The sequence below is a fragment of the Chelonia mydas genome, chromosome 9 (assembly GCF_015237465.2).
Source record: "Chelonia mydas isolate rCheMyd1 chromosome 9, rCheMyd1.pri.v2, whole genome shotgun sequence".
NCBI classification, from domain to species: Eukaryota; Metazoa; Chordata; order Testudines; family Cheloniidae; genus Chelonia; species Chelonia mydas.
Window position 1 is genome coordinate 3,350,054 of NC_057855.1, and position 9,633 is coordinate 3,359,686.

A 9,633-nucleotide genomic window follows, 5' to 3' on the forward strand; every position below is an offset into this window, starting at 1 on the left:
AGAGGTCGATGTTGCTCACGGCACTTTTCCTGACGTTGGCGTGCAGCGAAGATCATGTCGGCAATACCTCGAGATGGTCTGAATTCACAGGGTGATTCTTGAAGGATTTTCTTGGCCAAGCAGAGCAGCTGCTTGAGAATTCTGGCAAGAATCTTTCCAGAAGTGGACAACAAGGGTGATTCCTCGATAGTTTCCACAATCTAATTTGTCTCCTTTCTTGAAGATCCTAGCATCCCTAAAATCAGCTGGGATTTCTTCTGAATTCCAAAACTTGAGGATTAAGACGTGAAGCTGGTGAGCCAGTTCTTCTCTTCTTCAAAGATTGTGGCAGGGATTCTATCACGTCCAGATGCCTCATTGTTCTTCATCTGGTTGATAACTTTCTTTACCTTGACAAATATTGAGGGATTAAGATGAGGTTCTGAGGTCATCCTTGATTGGATGTTGAGGGATTAAGTCAAAGATGCTTTTGTCAACACTGGAGTCATAATTAAGGCTCCGTGTTTGTCATCGAGATCACAGATTCCGTGACTTTCCCTGACTTCTGCAGCAGCTGGTGTGCCTGGTCCTGGGGCCGCTTGAGCAGCTCGGGCAGCCCCCGGGCCAGGCACAGCAGCTTCTGCTGGAGCAGTCTCGGATCCCCCTCCCTGGGCTGCACCCCCCCCCCTCCCCCGAGCACCTGTGGTGCCCCACCCAGGCCTCACCCCCCGATCACCTGCAGCGCCCCCCAGGCCGCGCCACCCCAAGCACCCATGGCACCCTCTCCTGGGCCACGTCCCCCCAAGCACCCACGATGCCCCCCCAGGCTGTCCCCGAGGGCCCCCCCAAGTTTTAGTCAGGGGTATGTAGTAAAAGTCAGGGACTGGTCAGGGGTCGTGAAGTTTTGTTTACTGTCCATGACCTGTGCATGACTTTTACTAAAAATACCCGTGACTAAAACGTAGCCTTAGCCACGATTGAAGAGATCGTCAAAGTATTCCTGCCACTGTGCACTGACCAATTCGCTGTCCCAGAGAAGGTTGGCTCCATCCCTGGATCTGGGGGGGATTAAGCCTTTGGTGCTGGGACCATAAAGGGCTTTGGTGGCTCCCTGAGCCATGGCCAATGGATGAGGGGCCGGCAAAAAAAGTGCTTCAAAGACACCCTCAAATTCAACATGAAGAAGTGCAATATTGACATAAACTCATGGAAAACCTAAGCTCTCGACCAACACCAATGGGAAAAGACCTTGTGGTAAGGATCCCAGTATTTCGAGATCCAATGGAGACAACAGGAAATGGAGAAACGGGAAAGGAGGAAAGAAGTGCTACAACCCGACTCAGCAATTCGGATTCACTCCTTCCCTTGGCAAGTGTCTGCCCCAATTGTGAAGTGTTGTGGATCCTGGATTGGTCCAGTTAGCCACCTGCAGATCCATCAGTGATGACTGCCTATCATTTTATGGAAGACAACTCTTCCTCGAATTCCAAGGGATCGTAGCCAAGGATATATGTGTGTGTATGTAGAGATATACGTATACAGATACTCTCATCTATATAAATGACCCATGGCCTTGAAATGAATTGAATACAAGGTTATGATTCATGTCAGGAGCTCTGCTTTCTTGCCTCATAATTTAGAATTGCAAGAAAGAAAATTAATGACTTGTAGTCACTCCTGGGCTTTCTCCGATTGGCATTAGAGTGTTTGTTTGGAGTAAATGCTGTAGTTAAGGGTGAAAAGCCATTTCCTTTGTAAAACCCTGTTTTGAGATGCTCATTTCTGAAAAATTCTCCTTTGGGGCTGAAACGTTGCATGTTTTGTCTCAGCTCAGAGGTGATTTCTGTCTTTTTTGGAAAGTTGGAGGAAATTCTCATCAGATAGCTTTGAGTTCTTGGAGAATGAATAAAGCACTTATCTTATCCAGCTGTAACAAGTGGCAGTCACACACAGAGCCTGTCCACACTGGAAGAAAAAGTGTATTTTTAAAATGTCTTAGCCAATACATATTAACTAACGTTTTAAATTGACTTTATCCATGTATTATCTGGTTAAAATGAGCCATGGGGGAGCATAGGATGCATCTCATGCAGCTAAATTTCAGGTAAAATTTTCTTGTGCACTTCGACAAAGTCAGAGTTAGCTAAAATGTGTGAGTTAAACCTGACCTAACCTCAGCCACTTTTCCTAATCTAGAAAAAAAAAATTACAATATTGGAATGTGAATAACTCAAAAGCAGCAGGACACTGAAATCTGAAACGGGGCCTGAGTCTGCAAACCTTTACTACACAAGCCAACACTCACCCCTGGGCAGAAGCCAGCACAAGATATTGGCACTGTTTAAGCCCACTGTACAGAGGTGAATTTCATCCTACAAGCTTAAATTCATGGTGAACCCATTAAAAACACACATCAAATTTTGCCCTGGAGCAGGCAACAAACTCAGACTTACTTTCAAGATGTGGGATCCAGGACAACTGCTGAAACAGGAGAATCTTATTTCTCTATTTCCTTTGGGGTACGTCAAATGAACCATTGACTAGCACTTATTCAGGCAAATAATCCCGTTAGCTTCAGTGGCACTTTTCTCTGGAGAAAGTGCTACTTGGTATGAGTAAAGGTTGCAGAGTTGGCCCCACAGCATGTAGACAGTTCTCAGGGAGGAGCAGCGATTGGTAGGTTTGTTGTAAATCAATGCCGGAGCTGTCTGTGCCTTTGGAACATGAGAGAGGCTACACACTAAAAGCAGAACATTCATTGTTGTTGTTTTTTTTAATTTGACTTTGTGTGCCCAGCCCTAAACTCTAGTTGTTGCACACACTTAATAGCCTCTGCACATCTGATTCTCCTCTCACTTATCCATGGGTGAACCCAGGAACTAATCCATTGAACTCGATGGAGCATAAAACGGGGAAGAGGAAATCAGACCCTGAGACATCACTTGCTCTCCCAGTGTTGCCAAAATCTTGATATTTTATCATGATTTGTGCTCTATTTGGATTTTATACTTAAAGTTCCAGCTCCTGGAATCATGTTATTATCTGAAACTCTCATCTTTCATTTAAAAAAGTGCCTGCTCCTCCTCATTGCAGGGGAAAGCTTGAAAATTTGTGCTACTCATGACTGAAAAGCCCGAAGGCAAATAAAAAGAACCTAAATGTACTATTTTAAAAATATTGTGAGTCCATGTTTTTGAACACTTGGGGTTGGTAGTACTACAGCCCACCTACCTAAAAGAAGTAAATGGATACCCTTTGACACATGCCTTGATGGTCAATAAATATGGGCGTCCGAGGAGATCCAGAGCCGATGACAACGGCAGGGCCGCCCAGAGGATTCAGGGGGCCTGGGGTCTTCGGCGGCGGGGGTCCTTCTGCTCCAGATCTTTGGAGCACTTCGCCGAAGACATGGAGCGGAAGGACCCCCCACCACCGAATTGCTGCCGAAAACTCTCATGGGGGCCCCTGCGGGGCCCAGGACAAATTTTCCCACTTGCCCCCCCTCCCACCCCCCCCGGGCAGCCCTGGACAATGGCAATGTCACTGCCTATTGCGTTTGTTTGAAAGCGGGTGGGGGAGCAGGAAGTTTAGCCTGAGCACCTCTCAGCTATCCCAAACAGCCACAATGGCACATGAGGGGAGAGACCGCTCTCTAAGGTAGCCAGGACACCAGACACTGAGAAGCTGATGACATTGGATGGACGACTGCACTCTACCTGTAGACTCTAGCCCTAATAAATCGGCTTGGGCACATGCAAGTGACCACATCTGAATTGATCATTATGGTCCAAAACTCCCAATGATACATTAATGTGTTTGTTTTATTAAAACATAAACCCATCACCCTTGCCTCTGGGCTCCTGTATGCAGAATACTTGAGATAATACCCAACAACTGATGGCAAATAAATAACTTCAGAGTTAAGCTGATGTCAACATTCCCCACAATCGCCCTTCCAAATGGCTAGGTAGACCTTATACTATGTTTTGAAGATCAACACAGCTGGGGTCTGCTGCTGCAAGGGAGGGAAGCAAATTCCAATGTAGGGGCCCTCTGTGTAAAGTGCCCCACCACCAGCCCCAGACATTCATAGCTAGGGGCTGTGAGAATGCACCAGCTGAACTCCGGCATTGCAGCAGTTCATAGGGAGGGAGGCGTTTTCAGCCCATAGGTAGCCAGGACCCAAACCATGTAGGGTGTACATGTACAAACACACTCTCACAACACTACCATCCAACTTCTCCCAAACCCAAATGACATCAATATTTTCTTTAATTATTGTATTTTTAAACCCCTGATTTTCTTGTGGCAGGGGCCTCAGAGCTATTGGAGACCTGGGGGGTGGAAGGCTGCCAAAGACAATTGTGGCCCAGAAGTATTTGCCAGCTGGACTGTGAAATTTATTTTTGGTTCTTGATTCTCTCCGCTCCTTCTGGCTCACTACGATCTGCAAATGCCTGGCCATATGGACTGCAGGCCTGGACCTGACCAGTGGTGTCAGACCCTGAAATGGACAGGGCTCCAGCAACAGCAACTAGCTATTCCAATTACTCTCCATTTCCAATTCACACTGGACTTTGAGGGCAAGATCCTGCTCTCATTTACACCAGTGATTTTAATAGACTTACTGTGGATTTACACCAACAGAACTTAGTTCAGAATCTAGCCCTGATTCTCTCTTACAAAGTAAAGAAAACTGTTTTTAATCCACATATCTTAAAGGCTGAAGTTCTGTTCTACATTCTTCTTTGCAATGCCGCAGTCTCCTCCTGCCATGTCAGTCTACTTCCAAATTTGAAATGAACTGCTGAGCTGCTGAAATTCAAGCTACACGAATGTGTAGTGCACAAAACCTTCAGGGTGAATTTGCTGGTTACAGTGTCTTTGTGCTTTCCCTGCCTGGATCAATGCTGCTCATTCCTGATGCAGGCAAAACTTTCTTCAGAGTCAATGGGAGTTTGCCTGAATGTGGGTGAAGATGGCAGGATCCAGTCCTGATACGGGTGAGAAAGTCATGGGGCCAGGTCTACAGCTGGTGTAAATCAACAATGGTGCAAACTCAGCTGAAGATCTGGGCACGTGATTTGGAGGGGACTGCACCATCCCATGTGATATACATGAATGAGAGGCAGCATCATTTAGTGATTGGAGCAAAGAACCGGGAGTAAGGAGACCAGTTTAGATAAGCATCAGCATCTACTACAGAGGATGCTTGGGAGACACCGGCGCCAGGCAGACAGTAAATACTGGTCAGATAATAGAGGGGTGGCACTGGCAGAGACTGAGATGTCAAAAGAGGCGATGCTAAAGCAAAAGGATAAATTAGACAGACAAAATGCACTGAATGGTCTTCATCCACCGGTGTTTCAGGTGGAAGTGCTGAGCTACCAAGAAAAAAATATGCATTTTCTCACTAAAAGCAGGTACCACCCTCGCTAGAGAACAGTAGTGGCCAGTCTCAGAGATGGGCTACTGGACTACATAGACCAGCGGTATGATCTCCTAGGACAATGCCTCCGTCCCTGCGGTCCTTGCACTTGTAGATGGTCAACAAGTGCCCACTTATTAATAATTAACTATCCTTATATTTACTTAACTCTTTCAATCCTTCCTCAGTCAAACCCTCTAGTGCCCTGAAGAAAAACAGATCCACAAACTGGGTACAGGAGATAGAACTGGAACCAGAGTAACTAGAGTAACTAGAGCTGGTTGGATATTAAAAAACAGTGTGACTTGCAAGATCTTTGTAATGAATAAGAACACCAAGCTGCAGTTTCTGATGGGATTGTACTATTCATTGTTCATAATATTCAAACAAGGGCCTGGAACTGGGGGACATTTTTGTAGACCCTAAATGTCTTATGACTGATTCTTCACCCAAGAATTGATTCCTGAAAGTTTGCTTTTTGTTAAGCACCACTGGTTATTCTCCCATTTACAACAACATTTCAAAATCCAATCAGGGAGCAGAGAAAATACCACGTGACTGAGTTGCCCCAATTACTCACCACAAACAACAAATAGCAAACAGAATTAACTTTCCATTATGGGGGGGAGAGACAGGGAACAACCTAAAAACGTACTGGTCCAAACTATTTGGCAAATACTTGTGGATAACAGAGGAAGAAAATCAAGATCTGAGAAAAAATAGAGGGCTGAATTCCTAATGAATATTATTTTTAATAAATAATTTGACCAGCGCTGTTAGTAACAATGCCATGGGAACATGCTGCTCAAACCACGTCCAAAACAGTTTTCTTTAGGCTTGTCCTTCACATACAGTTTTTGTCAGAGTGGGATTTGTTTTGGCAGATCAGAGGCCATGATTATAACCTACCATTCCATTAGTGAACGCAAAGCTTGCTATTACTGCTGTTTATCTTTTGTGGTGCTTCTTTGTTTTGAACTTTTTTTTTTGTATTACATTTCTATCAATATTGAAGGCTTGAATTTGTCACACGACTGTAAAGAATAACAGAACCGAGTAAGAAAAGGCTGATCAAAATACAGCCATGCAACTGCTATAATATTGCACACTCTGTAACTGGTCTGAATTGGTCAGCATATGGATATAGGTACTGCCGTATCAGATTGGCCCAATGTATCCATCTAGCCCAATCTTCTGTCTCCACCGGTGGCCATTACCAGTTGCTTCAGAGGCAAGTGGAAGAGACCCCATTGTAGATAATTATGGAATAAGCAGTCCATAGCAGAGGTTCCTGCCTAACCCCCTGCTGGTTAGTGGGTGGTTAATGCCCTAAAGAATGAGGGCTTATACCCTCTCCATATGGGCTACATCTACACAGAGCTAGTGGTGTGAGTCCCAGTTCCCGTAGACATACTTCCTCTAGCTCTCAGCAAGCTAGTGCGCTGGAAATAGGGTCGCTGCAGTAGCATGGGCCATGGCAAGCAGCAGTGCAGGCCAGCTGCCCTGAGTACATACCCAGAGGAGCCAGCCGGGTTTGTACTTAGGGTGGCTAGTCCGTGACACTGCCCATTCTACCATGGCTACATGGCTACGCTGTCTGGGAGCCAGCGGGAGTACGTCTACACAAGGTGGGAAACACACCCGCAGCCCCGTGTTAGGTGGAGCATTCATCGGCTCAGCAGACCGGGCTGTTTTGCAGAGGTGCTTAGTTCCTTCCGCTCCTAGGACCTCCTCCTGCTCTCACTGAAGTCAAGGGTGCAGGACAGACCACCCCCTCCCCCCCGCCTTTTGATTTCAGTCATCATCTGCATCTGATCATGACCAAGGAGTGCAAAGCTGGTGTGGGGAGGACAGCCTTCTCTGAGTCCTCTGATGCTACCTGAGGGCTGAGAACCTGAAGAGAGGTGAGCTGCTTTTCCATGCTGAGCTACCTCACTGTTCCTTGTCCATGGATAGAACCAGCTCTGCTCCTTAGCTTTGATTTTTCAATATTTTCTAGCACATCATTTCCTTTATTATTATTATTATTATTTAATATTTGCATTGTGGTAGCACCTAGAAGCACAAGCCAGGGATCAAGGCCCAAGGTGCTGTTCATGCACATAATGGTATTCTCACTAACAGGGATTAAACCTGAATTTATTGAACAGGACTTATCCAGCCAAACTCCTATTGACTTCAGTGACTGTAAGACTTGCTCAGAGTTACACAAAGAGCCATATCGTACTCTCAGATGCTCAAGTACGATCCTAATTTAAAATCGTGGGAGCTGCACGAGAGGATAGAATCTGGCACATAGTCAAACCAGGGCATAATTCCTTCAAGCCCGGAAAATGGTTTGATAACAACTCGGCACCTCTATTTCAGTCTATTTTTCTGCTAGAGGAGGACAGACAAAACCAAACCCAACCCAACCCCTACCCAATCTCGGGGAAAATTCATCATCAGCAAATATTCCACCCTGACTACAGCTGGTCGGAACAATTGAGAAGAAACAACATTTGACTGGAATTTGCTGATCCAGTGAAATTGGAACTTTTCAAAGAGATGGGATGATTTTGCTGGGGTTCTGACGGAACCCAGGAAGGTTTTGAAATGCTGCTGTTTCATGCCAGTTTGCCAGCCCGACTCCTTGGCAGCCCGCCTGATGGGCTCTTGGGGAGCCCAGTCTTACAGGATCAGCAGTTGCATGGCAGGCATCCCTAGGGACTGCTCAGGGGCCAGGGACTCCATGTTCCATGGCAGCCGGCCATGTGGACTGCCATAGGGCCAGGGATCCCATGGCTTCCAGAGCTGGGGTAGCCAGCCAGGTGGATTGTCCCAGGTCTCAGGACTCCATCCTCTTATGCCCAGAGATTCTCAAAATTTTTCATTTCCATTTCCTAATCATAACTAAACCAAATTTTGAAATACTGAAAGTGTATTTTCCTTTGTCTGCACAACTCTGCTCCTGACTCCCAGGGAGAGGGGGGAAGCTCTGCCTAAACACAACATTGCTCTCCACTCCTTAAAATCATGACACGTCCCAACATCACCCAGTGAAGGAAAAAAAAGGAAAGAGATGAGCAGAGACTGAGATCAGGTTTATGAAGCCAATAAAATTATCCTCCTCACCCAGGGAGGTGGTCATGTCACCCCCTCTCTGGAAGCCTTCACTGGCTCAAGTTTTAACGTCTACCCCTCGCCTTAAAATCCCTACATCACTCCACTCCACCTCCAATCTCCATCCCTCTCCTCTACTGGTCCCGCCATCCTTAATGCCCTATTCATCATCTCCTTCTATAACCATCTCTTGCTCTCCCCAATACTTGGAACACCTTCCCTATCCCAGTCTGCTAAATATCCACCTTCTCTTCATCCAAACTCAGCAAAGATTTGCTGCTTCCATGAGGTCCACAAGGAGCAGGTGAGACAATACAATAACCATTTTGTCTTAAATACATTAATATTACTTGATTTCACCATCTGTATCTTAATTCCACAAATCCTGCATCTTGCCAGGGAGTTAGACTAGATGACCCTTGCGGTCCCTTCTAATCTTATGATTCTATGATCTAGACTGGCAGCCCAGCCCATCTATGTACGGCTGGCTCTTAGAAATCAAAACCTCCTGAAGTTCTGATCACAAGCAATTTCTTTTTCCTGTGTAGTCTTGAGGTAGGAGGAAGAGAGTTCCAACCTGAAGGGGTGCTCCGAGGCAATGCATCAGTTTCTCTTGGTTGGTTGGTTGGTTTTAGTCTATTACACTAATGAGAACTGCAGGTGCCCCTAAACTCAAATGAAAATACCTGTTAATTCTTCAAACAGCAGAGGGAAGTCTGCGTGCACTCCGGGTGGAAAAAAAATATCTGTTTGTGCAATCTCAACTTTCAAGGGGAAATCTGCAGTTGAAAGAGGAGGAGCGATGGGGGAAATTAAATTAAGTAAATGCAGGAAAAATAAGATTAATAACAGCCAGGGAGCTTTACCTCAGGTGCTGGCCAAAGCAGCTTTTAAGATCCTCAGTTGGTGAGAATACTGAGCGCTCAGGAAGCCCAGCAGACAATTTTCAATATGACTATGACGTGGCCCTTCCATATACAGTACATTGTTATTTTCTGTTTCTGCGATCTCAATATGATAGAAAAGAAAGTTACCTTTTCCGTAACTGGTGTTCTTTGAGATGTGTTGCTCATGTCCATTCCATATTAGGTGTGTGTGCTTGCCACATGCACCGGTGCCAGAAG